Here is a 21,496-nt window from a genome sequence, read left to right as displayed (position 1 = left end):
AAAAAATCCAGTCCATGAAAGCATGCATGTTCTGCAAAGTTGCAAGTGAATGTAGTAGGATTTTAAATAAGCAAAGCCGTCTTTCAACTTGTTGGTGTTCCCTAACTGGAGCAAACGTGATTCAGACATTGTTGTTTGACTATTTGGTGATTGAAAAAAATCCAAACAAAATCAAGAGCTACTAAGAGGAAACATTTGGAAGTCATCCAAGTTGGGTGACAAATAAACAGATTACATATTTGTTATAAATCTCAATGCTGTGCACGACTAGAACCATCAAAGTAATTTTAACAGTTCCCCAGCAAAATCAAATGTTACTCCTCCTCATTTTGAAGGAAAATAAAAACCTTTTCCCTGGGACAGAATGACATGCAAAACAAATTTTTTTTGAGAAAATATAGTATTATAGTTTTACAATGTGTGCTTACATTTACATCTACTTTGAGTACTTATATTTTAAATTAGCAGTAGAACTGTTTTTGTCAGACTTACTTGGTGGCACAGTGGTTAAGAATCCACCCGCCAGTGCGGGGGACACAGGTTCGAGCTCTGGTCCGGGAAGATCCCACATGCCGCAGAGCAACTAAGCCCGTGTGCCATAACTACTGAGCCTGCGCTCTAGAGCCTGTGAGCCACAACTTCTGAGCCTGCTTGTCACGACTACTGAAGCCCACACGCCTAGAGCCCATGCTCCGCAACAAGAGAAGCCACGGCAATGAGAACCCCATGCACTGCAGTGAAGAGTAACCCCCGCTCGCCACATTTAGAGATAGTCCTCATGCAGCAACAAAGACCCAAAGCAGCCAAAAATAACAAAAAAATGTTTTTATCATAGCACTGAATTAAGAACAGCACAATTTCTTAATTAGGTTGTTAAGAGCCTGGGTTCTAGAATCTTCTGCGGGATTCAAATCCAGGCTCTGATACTTACCAGCTGTGTGAGCCTAGGCAAGTCTGTCAACCTCTCTGCACTTCACTTTCTTCATGTGTAAAGCAGAGTTAAATTAATAGAGTTAAATTAAATGGCAACCTATAGTAAGTGCTTTATAAATGTTATCGGTGTTGTTTTCATCATTATTCCCCTCAAATTAAGAATCTTGAGGAAAAAACTTGAAATGTAACCTCTCTTACTTTGGTTGCAGCAGAAGGACTCTTGCTTTGGAGAACACAGAAATCATCTTAATTAAAATTAGGATGCATTCATGTGGCACTTTGCTAGGTGGTATACAGAGTAGAATCTTGTATTGCCCTGGCCAGTACACAAGCCTGGGGTCATCTTGGTTGCTAGCAATTTTTTCCTTCTGCTCTTGATGACTCTTTCTTAATCACAATCCTTTATTTGGAAACATGGACAAAGAGTGAACAGGCACCAAGAAGGAAGCATTGCTTTCAGGAACAGCCCAATGCCTGACATGTCCACTTTTCTTTGTAATCCCTCAGAAGCTTCGCTAAACAACATGGAAGTGTTCATTGCCTATAACGTGATTTATCTTAAGACAGACCAACCTGCTTCATTCATAAATGAAAAACCCATAAAGTTTAACACCAACTATAAGTTAAGGGCATTTTGGACAGTAATGGCTGAGGGGTTAGCACAGGAGTTGTATAAAATACATTGTTTATCCTCTTTACATTTAGTAGCTAGACCTCACAGAAATCTGGATTCCCCTTTAGAACCAGATGGCCCCAGATGCTTCCTGGTCTATCTTTAGGTTTTACATGTGCACGCGCACGCGCGCGCGCGCGCACACACACACACACACACACACACACACACACACACATACTCAACAAAGAAACATGAGGAGTTAATTGTAAAAACAGGAAGCTTTAGACCAGACTGAGGTCTGGAGTAACTTATTTGAAAAACTACCAATTCACAATTCTCTAGTTTAATAGCAGCCTTAGAAATGCTTCATAATATCTCAAGAGTACAATCAGGAAACTTCTCTGTCTGGCAAAAGAGGATTGTACATTATGCACAATTTAATGGTCTTTGAATTGCAACATCCTGTAAGATTAAATCTAAAAGTTTCTTCCTATCCTCCTTTCACTTAGGAAGAGATTTCTCAAGATTTCTTCAAGGTACTTTTGTTTTGTGCTTTGTAATTATTTGTCCTGAATTCATCCCTTCTTAGAATGTTAAATTCCCCAGGAAGGGACTTTGGAAAAATCATACCCAACTGGTAAGGGTCTAAATTATTACCTCTACTCTCTTCTATTCAGAAATTAAATGGTTGAAATGGACCATGATCCCACTTAGGAATCACTAGAGAAAAATTCTCTCTGTGTATTATAATTGAGGCTTCCCCTGCAGGTTACACATACATAACACTACCCATATACCAAAAGCACCCATGTTTACCTCCATCTTGATTTACACTATAGGAAGTGGTAAACTCACCCTGAACCAGGCTCCTTGGTGACAAATATTTGCAAAGCTAATCACATCCATAAGCTAGTATAATAAAAATAACATAAATACAGCCGCAGAATGGCACTGTTGTTTATAATAACCAAAAATAGAAACAACCTAAATGTTCATCAACTGATAATTTAATAAATTAAATGTGGTGTATCTATACAATGGAATATTATTTGGCAATAAAAAAATGAAGTGCTGACACATGCTACAACATGGATGAACCTTGAAAAACATGCTAAGTTAAAGAAGCCTATCACAAAGGACCACATATTGTATGATTCCATTTATATGAAATGTCCAGAAGAAACAAACCTATAGAGACAGAAAGTAAATTAGTTTTAGTCTAGGTCTGGGGAGGTTGGGAGGAAATGAGATCCATGGTTTAGGGGTGTGGGTTTCTTTTTCTTTTCCATTTTATTTCTTTTGGGTTTCTTTTTGAGAAAATGAAAATATTCTAAATTTGATTGTGGTGATGGATGCACAATTCTGTGAATGTACTAAAAATCATTGAACTGGGCATCGAAAATGGCTGAATTGTCAATTATTTTTCAAAAAAAGAATGGCATCTTTGCTTTATGAATATTTACAAAGAAATGCTGCACCATCAAGAAATCCAATCTCTCACAGACTTTTTTCTTTCTACAAATTTATTTATTTTACTTATTCACTCTTGGCTGCGTTGGGTCTTCATTGCTGCATGCAGGCTTTCTCTAGTTGCAGTGAGCGGGGGCCACTCTTCATTGCGGTGCACCTGTTTCTCATTGAGGTGTGCGTGCTTCTCAATGAGGTGGCTTCTCTTGTTGAGGAGCAGGGCTCTAGGCGTGCCGGCTTCAGTAGTTGTGGCACGTGGGCTCAGTAGTTGTGGCTCACGGGCTCTAGAGCGCAGGCTTAGTTGCTCCGCGGCATGTGGGATCTTCCCGAACCAGGGATTGAACCTGTGTCCCCTGCATTGGCAGGTGGACTCTTAACTGCTGCGCCACCGGGGAAGTCCCTCTTGTAGACTTTTCAAAAGGGTCTCTTCCGGGAACTGTTCTAGTTAACTAATGACCTAGAGGAAGCATTAGCTGGAGATTACCACTTGCCAGTGAATTTGAAGAACCAGAAAGACACTGAGGTCATAAAATACATGGCTTTAAAGACAGATTTTTCCCAAGTCCACACGATTTTTTTCTCAGGGAAAAGCACAGAGGAATACATAAATATCATGTAATCTTTTGTTTCTCAGACAGCATATGATGATATGTCTTCAATACCCAAAATGTTTTTCATTTGTTATTATTTTTATGGAAATCTTGCAGAAAGGTGTCATAATTGTCTAAGCTTTATTGAACAGAAATTGATGTTTTATTAAAGAAATATGTCATTACAACGGATATAAAAGATTGTCTTATGCTTTTAACATAATGATATATTCAGAGGCTCTTGAGAAGTGTAAGGGTGTTTGACCTATACTCACAGGTCCACTATGTTTTGAGTTTTTACTTTATTTTGAATAGTTTTCTTATCTTCTCTCCTGGTTCTTGGTTTTTGTTGCTGAAAATACCTCTATCAAGAGTCCCCGGGCTTCCCTGGTGGCGCAGTGGTTGAGAGTCTGCCTACCGATGCAGGGGACACGGGTTCGTGCCCCGGTCCGGGAAGATCCCACATGCCGTGGAGCGGCTGGGCCCATGAGCCATGGCCGCTGAGCCTGCACGGCTGGAGCCTGTTGCTCTGCAACGGGAGAGGCCACAACAGTACCGCAAAAAAAAAAAAAAAAAGAGTCCCCATTCAGGTATTCCCTGGTGGCGCAGTGGTTAAGAATCCGCCTGCCAATGCAGGAGACACAGGTTCGAGCCCTGGTCCGGGAAGATCCCACATGCTGCGGGGCAACTAAGCCCGTGCGCCACAACTACTGAAGCCTGCGCTCTAGAGCCCGCGAGCCACAACTACTGAGCCCGTGTGTCACAACTACTGAAACCCACGCACCTAGAGTCCGTGCTCCACAACAAGAGAAGCCACCGCAATGAGCACCACAACGATGAGTAGCCCCTGCTCACCGCAACTAGAGAAAGCCCATGTGCAGTAACGAAGACCCAACGCAGCCAAAAATTAATACATAAATAAATAAATAGAGTTCCCATTCAAATCTGCTGTTTCTGATTTTCTATGTGCAGGAAATTCACAGATTGTTAAAACAGTCTGAAAGAATTAATGATTTTTTTTTTTTTTTTTTTTGTGGTACACGGGCCTCTCACTGTTGTGGCCTCTCCTGTTGTGGAGCACAGGCTCCGGACGCGCAGGCTCAGCGGCCATGGCTCACGGGCCCAGCCGCTCCATGGCATGTGGGATCTTCCCGGACCGGGGCACGAACTCGTGTCCCCTGCATCGGCAGACGGACTCTCAACCAGTGCGCCACCAGGGAAGCCCTGAATTAATGATTTTTGAGTGAGGACCTGATGGGCTCCCCTACGAGTAAAGTTCATGAATTTGTGATGTGCCTAAAAGTGTCTCTTGATGTAATGTTTTGGCTGTGGTATGACATAAAAATATCTTGTAAGTTAATGGTCACTTATCAGGTATTTCCAGGGTATGACTGTTGTATCATGTGTTCAGTTCCTTGTATTTGTATGGTTCTTATGCTGCTGATGGAAAGATACTAAACAAATGGAAGCTTGATAAATAGAGGAGAAATAAAAACATGTATAGAAAAGGACAAATATTATAAAATGGACTTTTAAAAGGTGGAAAAGAATCACTCTTTTATTCTGATTGTAAGCCTCTATGATCTACTCACATCCTAGAGACCTTCATTAGCAATACCTATTTAAAACAGAACTTAGTCTATGTCAGAACAAATGATGGAGCATTAATAAAATAGACAAAAATTCCATGTGGCAGGCACTACCCTCACAGTGAAGGAATACAACAGAAATATAACTGATAAATTATATACCATGACACAAAAGCTTAAGACCTTCTAATAAAAGAAACACAAACTGGCTATTCTTGGGTATAATAATACCATTTTTAGGACATCATCTGACTTTGTCACACAGCAGTCCCTTTTGGGTAAACCAACAAGTAAGTTTCCACATAAGGTACCACTGGTGCTCTTAGGCTACTGAAAATAAAAGAGGGTTAAAACAAACACTTCTAATAATAGAAAAAAATGTAGATCTGCTTTCATATCATTAAATACAAATTACAAATGATGAACATTACAAATGAGGAAATATGAAGGCATTTTATTTCCTTTTGTCGAATGGCAGTAGGAAGATGTATAAAAAATGCATATACAAATATGAGATTATCTATTTGATATTCTGCTATTTAAAGTTAAAATTCATGCAAAACTTTAAAAAATTTTTAATGTGAATGTTTTTATTTCCTAGTTTTCAATCAATATATGCCAGTTGAATATTTTCTTAAAATAGTAGCTTGAGAAGGGTTCTCAGACTTAATTTTATGCCGTGAATTTTGTAATCTAAAGATCTGTCTTTTGTTTCTCAAACTAAAATAGCAATATGAAATATTCAGTTACATGAAGCTAAACATATTCCATATTTTAAAAATTACCTTATTTTCTCATTATAAAAATAATACTTATTGTCATATTTGGAAAAATCAACAACACAAAAAGAAGAAACAAAAAAAATCAAGCCTATAATTCTACCACTCAGAAGTTAATACATTGCCACGTGTATTTCATATTATTTTAAAAAACTGTACCACTCTCAAAACACCACTAGGAAATATAACAATGATGAAAGTTTGAACATGTGCCCCCATTTAAATTATTCAATAAATGGAATTCAAACGAATTTTTAATAATAATAGTCATCATATGTTAAGTGTATAGAACTACCAGGTTACCAATTTTTAAAACATCAAACCCCAAATTTCCATAACCATATTTAAAACTTGGCTAATAGATCTTGCAAAAGAATGAAAATGTATTCTCTGAATTTAAAGTAAAACTGAGGTTATGAGTTCTATATTTGTCAGTGCATTCTCCCTTCCTTCATTAATCAACATTGATTGAGCTACTGTATGTGTGAGAGAGCATATGGGGTATACAAAATGCAGAGAAGTATCCAAATGAGGCCAAAATAAATAAAATGACAAATACATCTTTCAATCAATTAGTTCAAAGGTCAGCGAAGCTTTCTGTAAAAAGCCAGATAGTAAATATTTTAGGCTTTGTGAGCCATAAGGTCTCTGTTGCAAGTGTTCACCTCCGCCATGGTAGTCTAAGGCAGCCATAGACTATGCGTAAAGAGGTAGGTGTTGCTGCATGGTAAAACTTTACCTGCAAAAAATAAAGGTTTGGTTTGTTAGGCCACAGTTTGTCACCTCTAAACTAGCAGTCACTGCATTTAGACTGGATGCAAGCAAAGCAAAAAACAGGATTGAATTTTTTCCAGTCAATTCATTAACTTTATAAATAACCAACTATATTCACATATATTCTGGAAGTGCAGAAGAGTTTGTCTACAAGTTTCTTGGAAACTGAATTCTATTTTTCTAGTGCATCCGATATAGTTCAAATGGCTTTGCATCTCTTATCGTGTTACCACTGGAAACTTTTCCCCAGATATAAAACTATTCTCTTGAGTACCAGCAGGAAAGAGGCGGCACCCTTGAAGTGTTTAAGAAAGGAGAATTTAATGAAGGGATGAATGAGGGAGGTGTGGGGAGTTAAGTGAACCAACAGAGGGTGGCAAAGTACCCAAGGAGGAGCAACAGAGGGGAGGGCTTCTACCTCTAGGTCTGAAGGGGCAAGAGGAGGAAACTGTGTTTCTGGAACCCTGGAAGACCATCCTCTTGGAATAGGAACCACTGGACAGGAGCTGTGTCCATAGAGAATGGAGCTACGGCCATCATCATGCTGCAGAAGAAAAAATTAGGAAAGAATATCCCAACCTCTCTGTCTTTCTCACTTACATTGCCGGTCAGTGCTCCCCAATGCTGAACCCCATGAGAAGCAGAGAGCAAGAGAACCCAGGTGATGAGACTCTCCGGCACAGAGCTGCATGCGGAAAGCATGGATAACACCTAGAACCATGTCTATATGTTCTCCGATAGTCATACAAGTTGGCAATTCTTATCAAATTAACAGAAGCTTGAATCTTTGGTGAAATGCCATGATGAAACAGAGGGAGTAGATAAATACGTTAAGAATGAAATGCCATAAAATTTGTGGCATGTAATTTGATATATAAGATCTGTTAATGCAAAGTGTAAACCAAATCTATTTTTTTAAACTAAGTATATAGTATCAGTGTCCTGCAGTGCCTTGCACATAGCATGTGCTGTATATTAGTTGAGTGAATAAATACGTTAAGATAATTAAATTTTCATAACTTTCATTTAAAGAACTTGATTTTTACATAGAAGGAAATGTAATTTAGTAAGAGACATTGTTTTAAAAGAAAACAACAAAATTAGTTTAATGTGAGTATGGGGCACTGGTGATTCTCTTATCTGTGCCCCTCACTCACAGTAAAAACTGGAAGTACTACACATAAACCAACTTCACTAAAACCCATTCATTCAACATTTAGAATGAATCCTCATTTGAAATCATTTAGTCATCATTTTTTAAAAATAGGTCTTCATTGGAGTATAATTGTTTCACAATACTGTGTTAGTTTCTGTTAATTTCATCAAAGTGAATCCGCCATATGCATACATATGTCCCCATATCCCCTCCCTCTTGAGCCTCCCTCCCATCCTCCCTATCCCACCCCTCTAGGTCATCGCAAAGACCGAGCTGATCTCCCGGCGCTATGCTGTTGCTTCACACTAGCTAACTATTGTACACTCGGTAGTGTATATATGTCGATGCTACTCTCACTTTGTCCCAGCTTCCCCCTCCCACCTGGTGTCCTCAAATCCATTCTCTATGTCTACATCTTTATTCCTGCCTTGCAACTAGGTTTATCAATACCATTTTTTTTAGATTCCATATATATGTGTTACCATACAGTATTTGTTTTCCCCTTTCTGACTTACTTCAGTCTGTATGACAGACTGTAGGTCCATCCACCTCACTACAAATAACTCAATCTCATTTCTTTTTATGGCTGAGTAATATTCCATTGTATATATGTGCCACATCTTCTTTATCCATTCAACTGTCGATGGCCCTTATTAAAAAATCTAGAAACAATAAATGCTGGAAAGTGTGTGGTGAAAAGGGAACACTCCTGCACTGTTGGTGGGAATGTAAATTGATACAGCCACTACGGAAAACAGTATGGAGATTCATCAAAACACTAAAAATAGAACTACCATATGACCCAGCAATCCCACTACTGGGCATTTGCCCTCAGGAAACCATGATTCAAAAAGAGACATGTACCATAATGTTCATTGCAGTACTATTTACAATAGCCAGGACATGGAACCAACCTAAATGTCCATCATTTTGTTTAATAAAAAAAGCAAAATGGATAAGAAATCAGAGTTATGCCCTTTACTTATATTTGACAAAGTTCAATTAGCCTCTTCCAAAATCATTGTGAAATCGACATGGTAATGACTGAAATAATGTTAGTAGGTAATATCAACTAGATCTCCTATATTTCATTAATCATGTGGAGAATTTGACTATAAATTAGGAAGAATTTGTTTGTATGTAATTGTTACCTTTCACAAATTCATACACATGTTCTGCAGAAATTTACTAGCATAAGTTTAAAAGACAAGTTTTCAAGTCCTGAATTGAGCATATTTTCATCCCGGAGGGCTTTCGATTTCATTCCCCTTCTTTTTAGTTTGAGACATGGCAATAATATATGAATTATATTACAGCTACAATTTTTGAGTTTTGGTCATTCTGAATTAGTTACCCAGCTGTCTCCATCTCCTTTATTTTATCTTTTATTTACCATGTCCCTGTCTTACTCATACTTGAATTTTTTTAAACTAAGGTCATAAGAACAATGGCCATATTTTTCCTGTAGCTCAATGTGAAAGCACTTTTCTCTTACTCATTTTGCAAGAGCATATCAAATTACATAGAATTGGCAAAAATCAGCATGATTTTGTGAAGAGCAAATCCTGCCAAACTAATTTCTTTTCTTCTTTTTTTTAACCAACTGCAGGACCTGGCAGATGGTATAGCAATGACCACCTCTACAAAACATCATCTGTGTCTACTTACTGGTATATATATCATGTGTTTTCCAACATACTATGGTGCTCAAGTCTGAGGTAGAATCATGAAAGGAATGCTTCCTCTTCCCTCATTGCACTCTTGAATGCTGATATCAGCATAAAGGCATAAATGAGACTGGAATCGGTTACTGAGTATGCCGAGTACACACAGATTGTAGATCACCCTCGTCTCATGAGAAGCAAGAAAGCGGAATTCCACCTGGCCTAGAAATCAAGTGACCTGATGCTTCCAAGATTTCTCCAAAATGTAAATAACATAATATCCCTGTACTTCTGCACTAAAAGACCCCCACCTTGACAAATACTACAAACAAAACAAAACAACAAAACAAAAAACTGGCCACTAAGAAGCGGTGAAGAAATTAAAATTCACCAAGAAATTCCTATATATTTCAAAAATAATCTTTTAGTAACATCAGGTGCTTCCCGAACTCGTGAAAAGCACCATTCACATGCCTTAGCTGTAATATCAGTCTAAAGTTTTGCCCACCAGGTTTTGTCCACTATGAGAACTTCCTGTTCAGTTCCTTTTCTTTTGTCCACTCAGTGAATGTGCATTTTGAGTAATTATTACGAGCCAGGCACTGAGGATACAAAGATGAATAAGATGTTTCCTTATGACACATGAACCCTCAGGGACCTTACAGTCAGCTAGGAAATATAGACAAACTGATTATTCTAAAACAGTGCAATGTGTGATGGGTACTACTTGAGGAAGAAACAAGGTTAAGTTTTAGTAGAAAGTCAAGAAAATCTTCACAAAGAGGTGACCTTTTAGGCAGGCCTCAAATGAAAAGCAGATGTTCAGTGGAGAGGGAAAGTCAGGGCATTTCAGGTGGAAGAGTAACAGAAGTAACACATCAAAGTACAGAAGAGCATGGTATGTTTGGGCGTCATGAATAGCTTTCCATGGAGAAAGATCATGGTTTCCCAGGGGTGGAGAACAGTGGGAAACGAAAGCTGAGGTCGTACTGTGAAGAAACCGAAATATCATACTAAAGAACTGGTCTTTATCCTATAGGCAATAGGTTCAATTAAAGCTTAAAAAAAAAAAATCAAGAGAATGGTATCAGATTTCTCTTTTAAAAAGAAAATTCTAGCAGCACTGTAGTGGGGGGATTGGAAAGAGGTGAGGCTGCAGGCAGAGGAACCAGACAGGAGTTCCTCCCACTAAAGTTTTATAGATTCAACACACACTGCTTTTGTTTTTTCCAAGTTTAACACTGACTTTCTTGAACATTGTTGACAGACAAGAGGTTATAAACACTACCACCCATCCAGCAACTTGTTCATGTTGCCCTCTATGGGCAGGAAGGTAAAGAAATTACTGTCTGGGGCATTATTTCATATTCACTTGCTGGCGGAATTTAGATTTCCCTGAAATAATGTTAGTTCTGTTTGGTGATATAAAAACACATGCCACTCCTGGGTATATATCTGAAGAAAATGAAAACACTAATTCGAAAACATGCACGCACTTTAATGTTCATTGCAGCAATATTTACAATAGCCAAGATATGGAAGCAACCTAAGTGTCCATCAACTGTTGAATGGATAAAGAGGATGTGATACACATACACACATACGCGTGCACACACAATGGAATATACTCAGCCATAAAAAAATGAATTGTTTCCATTTGCAACAACATGGATGGACCTGGAGAGTATTACACTTAGTGAAGTAAGTCAGACCAAGGAAGACAAATACTGTATGTTACCACTTATATGTGGAATCTAAAAAATAAAACAAACTAGTGAATATAACAAAAAAGAAACAGACTCACAGATATAATGAACAAACTAGTGGTTACCATGGGGAGAAGGAAGTATGAAGGAGCAAGATAGGAGTGGAGATTAAGAGGAACAAACTATGTATAAAATAAATAAGCTACAAGGATATATTGTACAGTACAGGGAATATAGCCAATATTTTATAATAACTATAAATGGAGCATAATCTTTAAAAATTGTGAATTACTGGGCTTCCCTGGTGGCGCAGTGGTTGAGAGTCCACCTGCCGATGCAGGGGACAGGGGTTCGAGCCTGGTTCGAACCTTATTCATCTGGTTCGGGAAGATCCCACATGCTGCAGAGCAACTAACCCTGTGTGCCACAACTACTGAGCCTGCGCTCTAGAGCCTGCGAGCCACAACTACTGAAGCCTGCGTGCCACAACTACTGAAGCCTGTGTGCCTAGAGCCTGTGCTCTGCAACGAGAAGCCACTGCAGTGAGAAGCCCGTGCACCACATTGAAGAGTAGCCCCCGCTTACCGCAACTAGAGAAAGCCCGCGCGCAGCAATGAAGACCCAGTGCAGCCAAAAATTAATTATTTAATTATTTAATTATTTAATTATTTAATTATTTCATTGATGTCTTATAGTTTTCAGTACACAGATCTTTCACCTTCTTGGTTAAATTTATTCCTAAATATTTTATTGTTTTGATGTTATCATAAATGGGATTGTTTTCTTAATTTCTGTTTCAGATAGTCTTTTTTAGTGCATAAAACAACTAAATTTTATGTTTATTTTGTATCCTACAGCTTTACTGAATTTGCTTGTTAGTTCTGAAGGGTTTTTGGTGGAGTCTTTAGGGTTTTCAAATGGAGACAATTTCATTTCTTCCTTTCTGGTTTGGATGCTTTTTATTTGTTTTTCTTGCCTAATTGCTCTGGCTAGGACTTCCAGTACTATGCTGAATAAAAGTGATGAGAGTGGGCACCCCTGTCTTCCTGAAAGATCTTTCAACATTTCACCATTGAGTATGATGTTAGCTATGGTCTGTCATACATGGCCTTTATTATACTGAGGGTGTTCCTTCTATACCTCATTTGTTGAGAGTTTTATCACTAATGGATGTTGAATTTTGTGAAATGCATTTTCTGCATTTATTGAGATGATCATATGATTTAAAAAATATTTTATTCTATTAATGTGGTGAATCATACCCATTATTTGCATAAACTAAAACATCCTTGCAGCCCAGGGGTAAATCCCACTTGATAATGGTGTATATGAGTCTTTTATTTCTTTATTGTGGTAAAATATAAATAACATAAAATTTACCACTTTAACCATTTTTAAGTGTTCAGTTCAGTGGCATTAAGCATATTCACGTTGTCATACAATCATTACCATCATCTATCTCCAGAACTTTTTCATCATCCCAAACTGAAACTCTGTACTCATTATATAATAACTCTCCATTCCCTCATCCCCCCGGCCATGGGTAACCACTATTCTACTTTCTGTCTCTGTGAAGTTGACTAATCCAGGTACTTCATATAAATGGAATCATACATTTGTCCTTTTGTTCTCACTTGCTTCACTGAGCATAATGTCTTTGAAGTTTATCCATGTTGTAGTATCTATCAGAATTACGTACCAGGAATATGAAAATCCAGCTTCCTTTTCTCAATCTGGGACAAAGCCTAAGATATAAAGAATATCCCAGAGTTCCCCTGAGGCATCAGGCTGAAGCTACCCTCAGCAGGACTTTGCCTGAAGCCACACCTTTGCTTGGCTTCTTCCTCTTCCTTATCCTGATTCTCACACTCCCATATTGTTTTTTCCAGGGAGCACTTTCTCAATAAATCTCTTGCACTAGAATCCTCATCTCAGGGCTTCCTTCTGGGAAACCCAACCTAAGATATCAAGAAACAACTTGTATCCAGAATATTAAAAAAAAAAAAAAAACTCCTTCAAAAAATAAGGAAATGTAGGCTATCTAATAGGAAAAGGGGCAAAAGACTTGAACAGCTATTCCATAAAAGAGCATATACAAATTATCAATAAACATATGGAAAGGTAACTTACTTCATTAGTCATCAGGGACATGTAAAATGAAATCCCAGTGGTATACCACTACACAGCCACCTGAAAGGCTAAAATGAAACTACCAAGTGTTGGTGAGGATGTGGAACAAACAGAGTTCTCATATTGCTGGTGGGAGTAAAAACTGGTATTTTGGAAAACTGTTTGGTAGCATATACTTAACCCTAATGTGTACATCCTATAAAACAGTAATTCCACTCCTAAGTAAATATCCAACAGAAATGTATGTCTGTGTATAACAAAGACATGTGCTGGGCTGTTCATGCAGCACTATTTGTAATAGTCCCAAACTGGGAACTACCCAAATGCCCATCAAGAGTAAAATGTATAAATAAATAAATAGAATACCATATAAGCATGGTATACACAGAACAATATAGCTGATTCTCACAATATAATGTTGAGTGAAGAGAGGTAGACACAACTGAGTGCATATTGTATAATTCCATTGATTTATTCCATAGGTGAAACTAATCTTTACTCTTAGAACTAGGGTAGTGGTTAGTTACCTTGGGGGTGGGGTAGGGATGGACAGTAGCAGGAAGTAAGCACGGGGCGGTTTTGGGGTACTAACAAAGTTTTGTTTCTTGACCTGTATACTGGTTACTCTTGTGTGTTCAGTTTGTGAAAAATCACTGAGCTGTGTGTATTTCTATTAAAAGTTTTTTTTAATACTTTTTTATAATCAAAATAACTCCTGCTAGAATAACTGAATAAATTATTGGACAGCAACACAAAGGCATATTATACAGTTGTATAAAAGCTTGAGGAAGATCTCTATGAACGAGTATGGACTGATTTCAGGATACATTTTTAAGTGTAAAAAGCAAAGTGCAAAAGAGTATTTATCTTTATGTAAGAAAAAAGGGAAAATAAAATAGATCTGTATCTGCTTATTTGTAGAAGAAAAAAGAGGAGGAGGAGGAAGAGGAGAGGAGGGGGAGGGGAAGGGGGAGGAGGGGGAGAGGAGGAGGAGGGCAAAGGAGGGGTGAGGGAAGGAGGAGGAGGAAGAGGAGAAGGGAAAGAAAAGAAAAGGAAGAGAAGGGGAGGATAGAGGGGAAGGGAAGGGAGGGCAGGGGAGGGGAGGGTCAGGGAGGAAGAATAAACCAGAAACTAATGATATCGTCACCTACAAGGGGTGAATGGCAGCAAAGTGGAAAAAATGGAGAAGTGGGATCAGGGTAGAAGGATTGAAAGGGTACTGATACTTTTGGTAGTAAACTTTTTTGTATAGTTCTGACTTTTAGAACAATGTCAGTGTTTCACAGACTCAAAAAATAAGTAATTTAATTCAACCAGTTTGCAAGAGGCACCCCAAATGGAATACAAATAGTAACAAATGAACCTAAGTACTATATTATCAATACAAATGAACAACATAATCACACTGAAGGAGTTAGGAAAGACAAAAACTAACCCAGGTAACTTTGAACAACAGTATTTGGACTATACAGTTCTTCCTTGAACAACACAGATTTGAACTGCACAGGTCCACTTGTATGGGGATGTTTTTCAATAAATACAATGGAAATTTTTTTGAGATTTGCGACAATTTGAAAAACCTCTCAGATGAACTGCATAGCCTAGAAATATTGAAAAAATTAAGAAAAAGGTATGTCGTGAATGCATAAAATATATGTAGATATACAAGTAACATATAACATATGTGTTAATCCACTGTTTATGCTATCGGTAAGGCTTTGTGGAATCTGAGGGCAGTAGTACCTCAGAAAGAGCACGGGATAATAAAATGGTTAGCAACCAAGAACCCGGGAAATACCTTCTAGGATCCTGCTCTGCTTCTCTGTTTAATTCTCATTGCTCTGCTTAGCAACTCTCTCTGCTACTCAGTTCACACATCAGGTTACTGCTGTACTACAGCTTTGAAGTTTTAAAATTTCCTTCACTCAAAACAGTAGCTCAGTCTGAATAAAAATATTATGGTCCCAGTTTCAAATTCCTGGTAGAAAGAATCTGATGATCTCAGTTTAAGTCAGATCTCTACCCATGGTCTCACCATCCGTGACCAAGAATGAAGTAGTATAATAGAGATATGGTTGTCTGGGGCTCATCTTATGGAGAAGGAAGTTAAGCTAGGTCATTGTGAGTTGAGCCAACACACCAAAAGAACTTAATACAATTGCTAAGTGGAAACAAAAAAGAGCCTTGTGTAATGCAATCCCATTTCTGTAAAACAGAACAAAACTATCTATATACAAATATATGTTTACTGCTAACACGTATCTTAGAAGAGTCTAGAAAGACTTAAGTGACCAGGAAAAATACTTTATTTCTAAAGTTCCATTTTGATATAATTTCAGATCTGCAAAAGTTGCAAAAATAGTACAAAGAACTCCTGTATGCCCTTAACTCAACTTCCCCAAATGTTAAATGTTACATAACCATATTAAAATGATCAAAACTGAGAAAATAACAATAAATACCACTAACTAATCTACAGGCCATATTCAAATTTTACCAACTGATGCACTAATGTCATACTTTTCCTGGACCAGGATGCAACGATCCAGATCACACAATGCATTTAGTTGTCTCCTTAGTCTCTTTAATCTGCGCCAGTTTCTCAATCTTCCTTTGTCTTTTGTGACATTGACACTTTTTCTCCTTGCCATTAATAAGTATCTTTTGGGGAGTTACTTTGACATTATGTAAAAATTCCCGTTTCTCCATAGTTTGGCCCACCAATTTTAGCATTTATTAATGATTCTTGCCTGAAACAATTCTTATATACTGTTTGGCAAATGGTGATTTTCTGTTTCCGTCACTTCTTCAACATTTATTACTTGGAATTCTACTGTAACGAAGAGCTTTCCCTACCCCACCAATTATTTATTTAGTTGATTTTTTATCATACGGTCTTACGGACATTGGTTTTATTCATGGATTATATTACTATCATTTATCATTATTTTGTTGCTTAAATTGTCCCAAATTTGGCTATTTGGACGCCCTTCATATAGGTTCCTATGTTCTTCCAACATGCCCCCAGCATTTTTTGATCATTTGGCATTGCAAAATGTTCAGATTCCTCTTGTTCTCTCCCTGTTCCAGCCCTGGAGTCAGCCACTTCTCTAAGGAGCTTTGGTTTCTTTCTATTTTTTGGAAAATTATATTTATAGAACAAAATCTGGGCACTTGGTGAGATTGTTGCTACAAAGGTGTCATTGCTTCTAGGCCCTCTCATCAAACAGAGCTGGGGAATATATGTATATATACATACGTTAATATCTATATCCATCTATCTATATGTATATATACACATGCACACACTTCTATTTTTAAAAAACTTTTCCACTGATGGTGATTCACTTTTATTTTAATTTTTAAAATATTTATTTATTTATTTATGGCTGTGTTGGATCTTCATTGCTGCGCGCGGGCTTTCTCTAGTTGCGGTGAGCAGGGGCCACTCTTCATTGTGGTGTGAGGGCTTCTCATTGCAGTGACTTCTCCTGTTGAAGAGCACGAGCTCTAAGTGCGTGGGCTTCAGTAGTTGTGGTTCGCGGTCTCTAGAGAGCAGGCTCAGTAGTTGTGGCACACGGGCTTAGTTGCTCCGTGGCATGTGGGATCTTCCTGGACCAGGGCTCGAACCGGTGTCCCCTGCACTGGCAGGCAGATTCTTAACCACTGCACCACCAGGGAAGTCCCCACCTCTATTTCTATATTTATCCAAAACCATTAGTTCATACTGCTACTTTTTTCCCAGTTTTACTGAGGTGTAACTGACAGAAAAAATTGTGTATATTTAAAGCATACAACATGAATTGATATATGTGTACATTGTGAAATGATTACCACAATTAAGTCCGTTAACACACACAGTACCTCTTGTTTGTATGTGTCGTGAGAATGCTTACTTCACAAATTTCAAGTATACAATACAGTATTATTAATTATAGTCACTATGCTGTACATTAGATCCCCAGAACTTAGGCAAGTAAAGGGAAACTGTTTTTATTATGCTCTTCATTGTGTCTGTTCTCAGATTTTTTGCCCCAACAATGTGCTGGAACTTCTCCCCTAGACTCCCGGACTCCCACAAAGGTAGTCTCATCTATGGGTGATTGCCAAAGTTGATGTTCTGTGGTAAAATGATGGTAGAAAACTCCTTTTCTGCCGTCTTTCTCCTGATATTTTTATTCCAATCCAACATCATCGAGGTCATTCTAGCATTCCTCCTTTTCTTATTTGTAATTCCTTGTTTGATGCTGCCAATGCTAATAAAATGTTAGAAATGTATTGAGTACCTCTCTCCATCAGAACAGTGCTATTTTCTTTACATACATACCTAATTTCATCTTCATGACAATCCTATGGTAGGTAATATTTTTCCTGAAATTTTATAGAAGAAGAGAGTGCAATATGAAGAAATTAAGTAATATTGCTAATTATTTATTAGGTGTTAGAGTGAAGATTTAGACCCAAGGAGTCTGACTCCAGAATTCATGTTCTTGAGCATTGTGTATATCTTATTTATAAAACCTGAGGAAGCTAGCACAATATAAACCAATCTCACCCATATATATGGATGCAATAGTCTAAGCAGAGAGATTTTAAAATTACATGTAAAATCTCAAGTAATAAAAAATAGAAGAAAATGGAAATGAATATTTATTCAATCTCAGGATGAGAGGGAACTCTGTGACCTTACAAGTGTCCAATCCCCAGCTGCATTGGTCACTTCAGGATATATACCCTCTTTTGGCTGTGACAGGAACCAGGTTAAAAAAGAATTTGTAGCTGTATTATTTTCTCAGGGATCATTCTTGGCTTGTCTGCCTTCCTCCCTGTTTGAACTCTCTTTGCACTGCCTTCTCTGTCAGATGGATCAGCTTTGAATGAGAGCTTCCTCTTCTCATTGTCCTGTCTGAATTTGGCATCCTGACCCTAGACTATTGGTCTTGGCACTACTAACCCAGTAACTCCATAGGAAACTGACCTGGTAATTATCCTCTTGGCTCCACTTACCACAGCCTCATGCCCACTTCCAGCCCAGGAACTCAGGGCTCTCCCATGCCTCTCAGGCCCCCATCTGTCTAAGACAGGAGATTGGGCAAAAAGTAATAGAAAATACACATGCAAACAAGCAAGCAAAGATGAATAGACTTGACTAAATAGTGACGTGTAAAACTTCTATTCTTCAAGACAATATACAATGCTATGATTCTATATACACATATACAATAATTGATTTTTTCTTTTCTTTTTCATTTATTTATTTTTAGCTGTGTTGGGTCTTCGTTGCTGCTTGCGGGCTTTCTCCAGTTGCGGCGAGCAGGGGCTACTCTTCGTTGCAGTGCGCGGGCTTCTTATCACGGTGGCTTCTCTTGTTGCAGAGCATGGGCTCTAGGTGCGTGGGCTTCAGTAGTTGTGGCTCGCGGGCTCTAGAGGGCAAGCTCAGTAGCTGTGGTGCACGGGCTTAGTGGCTCCACAGCATGTGGGATCTTCCCCGACCAGGGCACGAACCCATGTCCCCTGCATTGGCACGCAGGTTCTTAACCACTGTGCCACCAGGGAAGCCCAATAATTGACTTTTTTTTTTTTTCCTGCGGTACGCGGGCCTCTCACTGTTGTGGCCTCTCCCATTGCGGAGCACAGGCTCCGGACTTGCAGGCTCAGCGGCCATGGCTCACGGGCCCAAGCCGCTCTGCGGCATGTGGGATCTTCCCGGACTGGGGCATGAACCCGTGTCCCCTGCATCGGCAGGCGGACTGTCAACCACTGCACCACCAGGGAAGCCCCCAATAATTGACTTTTTAATTGCTTAAATTTCTTAGTACTAGTATTTGCCCAGTACTATTCTTTTTTTTTTTTTTACAATTTTATATTTTGAAATATTTCAAACCTATAGGAAACTTTAAAGAATAGTACAGTGAAAACCCACATACCTTTTGCTTATATTCAGCAATCAATAGTTGAATTTTCCCACCAAACCTAAATATTTATTGTCTCTATCCAAAGAAATTTCTGTGCATTTTGAATCTTGTCGCATGCCTTGTTTTTCAGGGGTACCATGACTGTTCCATGTTTGGTGATTTGCTAGATGATTTATAAGACTCAAATCAGGTTATATTCATGGCTAAGGTTTATTACAGCAAAGGGTGCAGAGCAAAAGGAGCCAGTAAAAAGATATGCATTGGACAGAATCCAGAGAGATCAGATGCAGGCTTTCAAGTCCTTCCCCATCAAGGGCCATATAAAATGTGCTTTTTCTCTAGCAGAGTACATGTGCAGAATGTCTCTACTCAGGGGAGTTGATTCAAGTCTCAGGGTCCAAGGCATTAATGGAGGTCTGGTTGCATAGGCACATTCTAGTACATGACCATTCATGGCAACTGAAACTCAGGACCCTAACAATTCCTTGTGGGATCTTACTTTCCTGACCAGGGATCAAACCCAGGCCCCTGGCAGTGGAAGCAAGGAGTCCTAACCACTGGACTGCCAGGGAATTCCCTCAGCAGTCATAATGTTTGTGCAAAGCAATTCTGACAAGCTGATAAAGCATGGCCCATTGTTCCAGGTGAATACACAGAATAATCAAAATTAACATAATCTTCCAAGAACCACATGCCCAGGGGTTGGCAATGGTCAGTCATGGTCCAGGCTTCCTTGGAGATATGCAAGGAGAGGGCCACCAGACCTACTATATTAACTGCTCACACCATACCTTTGGTGTGCTGTTCCTGTCATTTGAATTTCTTTTCCCAGGAGCCTAGCTCAAATTCCACATTCTCTCTAGCACCTGCACAAGGCCCTTTCTGGAGCAGGTTCTTCCTAAACAGGGGCTCAGTGAAGGAAACTTGAGTGAAGCTTTCTCAGATCTATTCAACCCAGTGATCTCTTCCTTTCCACTGAATTTTCCATCTATTTTACTGTTAATCATATAATGCCTAGGGATATCTCTTATATTATTACATGATATTGTCATTAAAATTTTCGAGTTTATTTTTTTTCTTAACCGGATGTTAAATGATGATGGTGTCTTAGGCCAACTATATATCATATGTATATATGATATATATATATATATACTGCTGTACTTGGAACAGAGTATTGGTTGTAAAATACACTTAAATGTTTGTTGATGCTGACTGATCACTGGTTCCAAAAGTACCTTTTTACAATTTAATTTGTAATTAATATATGAATAGTAAGGATTGAATTATGCAGCTTTGGCTAGTACACATGCATGAAAGAAATTTATCTTAGTACTAAGTGACATAAGAAAATTCAAGCCTTCCAGTCTTGTGAAAAAATAGTTAAAAGGAAAAATAAATGTTTAAAGAATATGTGTTATAGAGAAGAAATGCCTTAGTTGTATTAACTGTTAGAGACAGTATTTGTATATTATATGGCATTGATTAAAGACAACAGAGTATAGAACTCTAGAAATAAAAGTAACCTGATAAGTTCCTGTTGATGACCTAAAAAAATTGGTGAGGAAAATGAGACTTTCAATCTATCTAATGGGCTGGCTTTAGGTTTAGGTGAAAGAAGTCATTGCAACACTGGAGGTCTACTAAATTGGTTTAACTGCTGCAAGTAGTGACACCAGACAAGAGAGAACTGTGAATCACATCCATCTACATTGTCAAGTCCTATTGCTGGGCAGTTGCACAAGCCACCAAGAGAGCACTCGTAACTAATTAGGATGGTGCTTCTCAAACCTTAGGGTGTACCAGAAGCATGTGGAGGGCTTGTAAAACACAGATTGCTGGCCCAGCTCCCAGAACCTCTTCTGAATCAGTAGGTCTAGGGTAGGGCCAAATAATTTACATTTTAAAGAAGCTCCCAGGTGATGCTAATGCTGCAGGTCCACATACCACACTGAGTATCAAAGTACTGTATCAGTCATGTACATGCAACAATATGTATTTTCAGTAGCCTCAGTGCAGTTCTCAGCAACCAACTAGGTCCTAAGTAGCAGAGCTTAGACTTTATCATTCAACCTTTTACCTTTATTTTGGTCTTATTCATCTACATGAGGGCACTGTCTTCCATATATAAATAGTAATATGGTTTTTGCTACAATGGCACTCCTCTTCACACTATA

At 38.5% G+C, this 21,496-nt stretch overlaps 1 protein-coding gene across 1 annotated transcript in view; it reads right to left on the bottom strand.

The window, feature by feature from the left end:
- Window positions 1-21,496, bottom strand: part of CCDC88A (coiled-coil domain containing 88A) — a 190,799-nt gene that overhangs the window by 127,314 nt on the left and 41,989 nt on the right. The gene's annotated exons all lie outside the window — the stretch shown is intronic.

This window comes from Stenella coeruleoalba (genome assembly GCF_951394435.1).
Source record: "Stenella coeruleoalba genome assembly, chromosome: 13".
In the NCBI taxonomy this organism is placed as follows: domain Eukaryota; kingdom Metazoa; phylum Chordata; class Mammalia; order Artiodactyla; family Delphinidae; genus Stenella; species Stenella coeruleoalba.
Note: the sequence above shows the minus strand (reverse complement) of the source record. Positions and strands in the feature narration are given on the sequence as shown.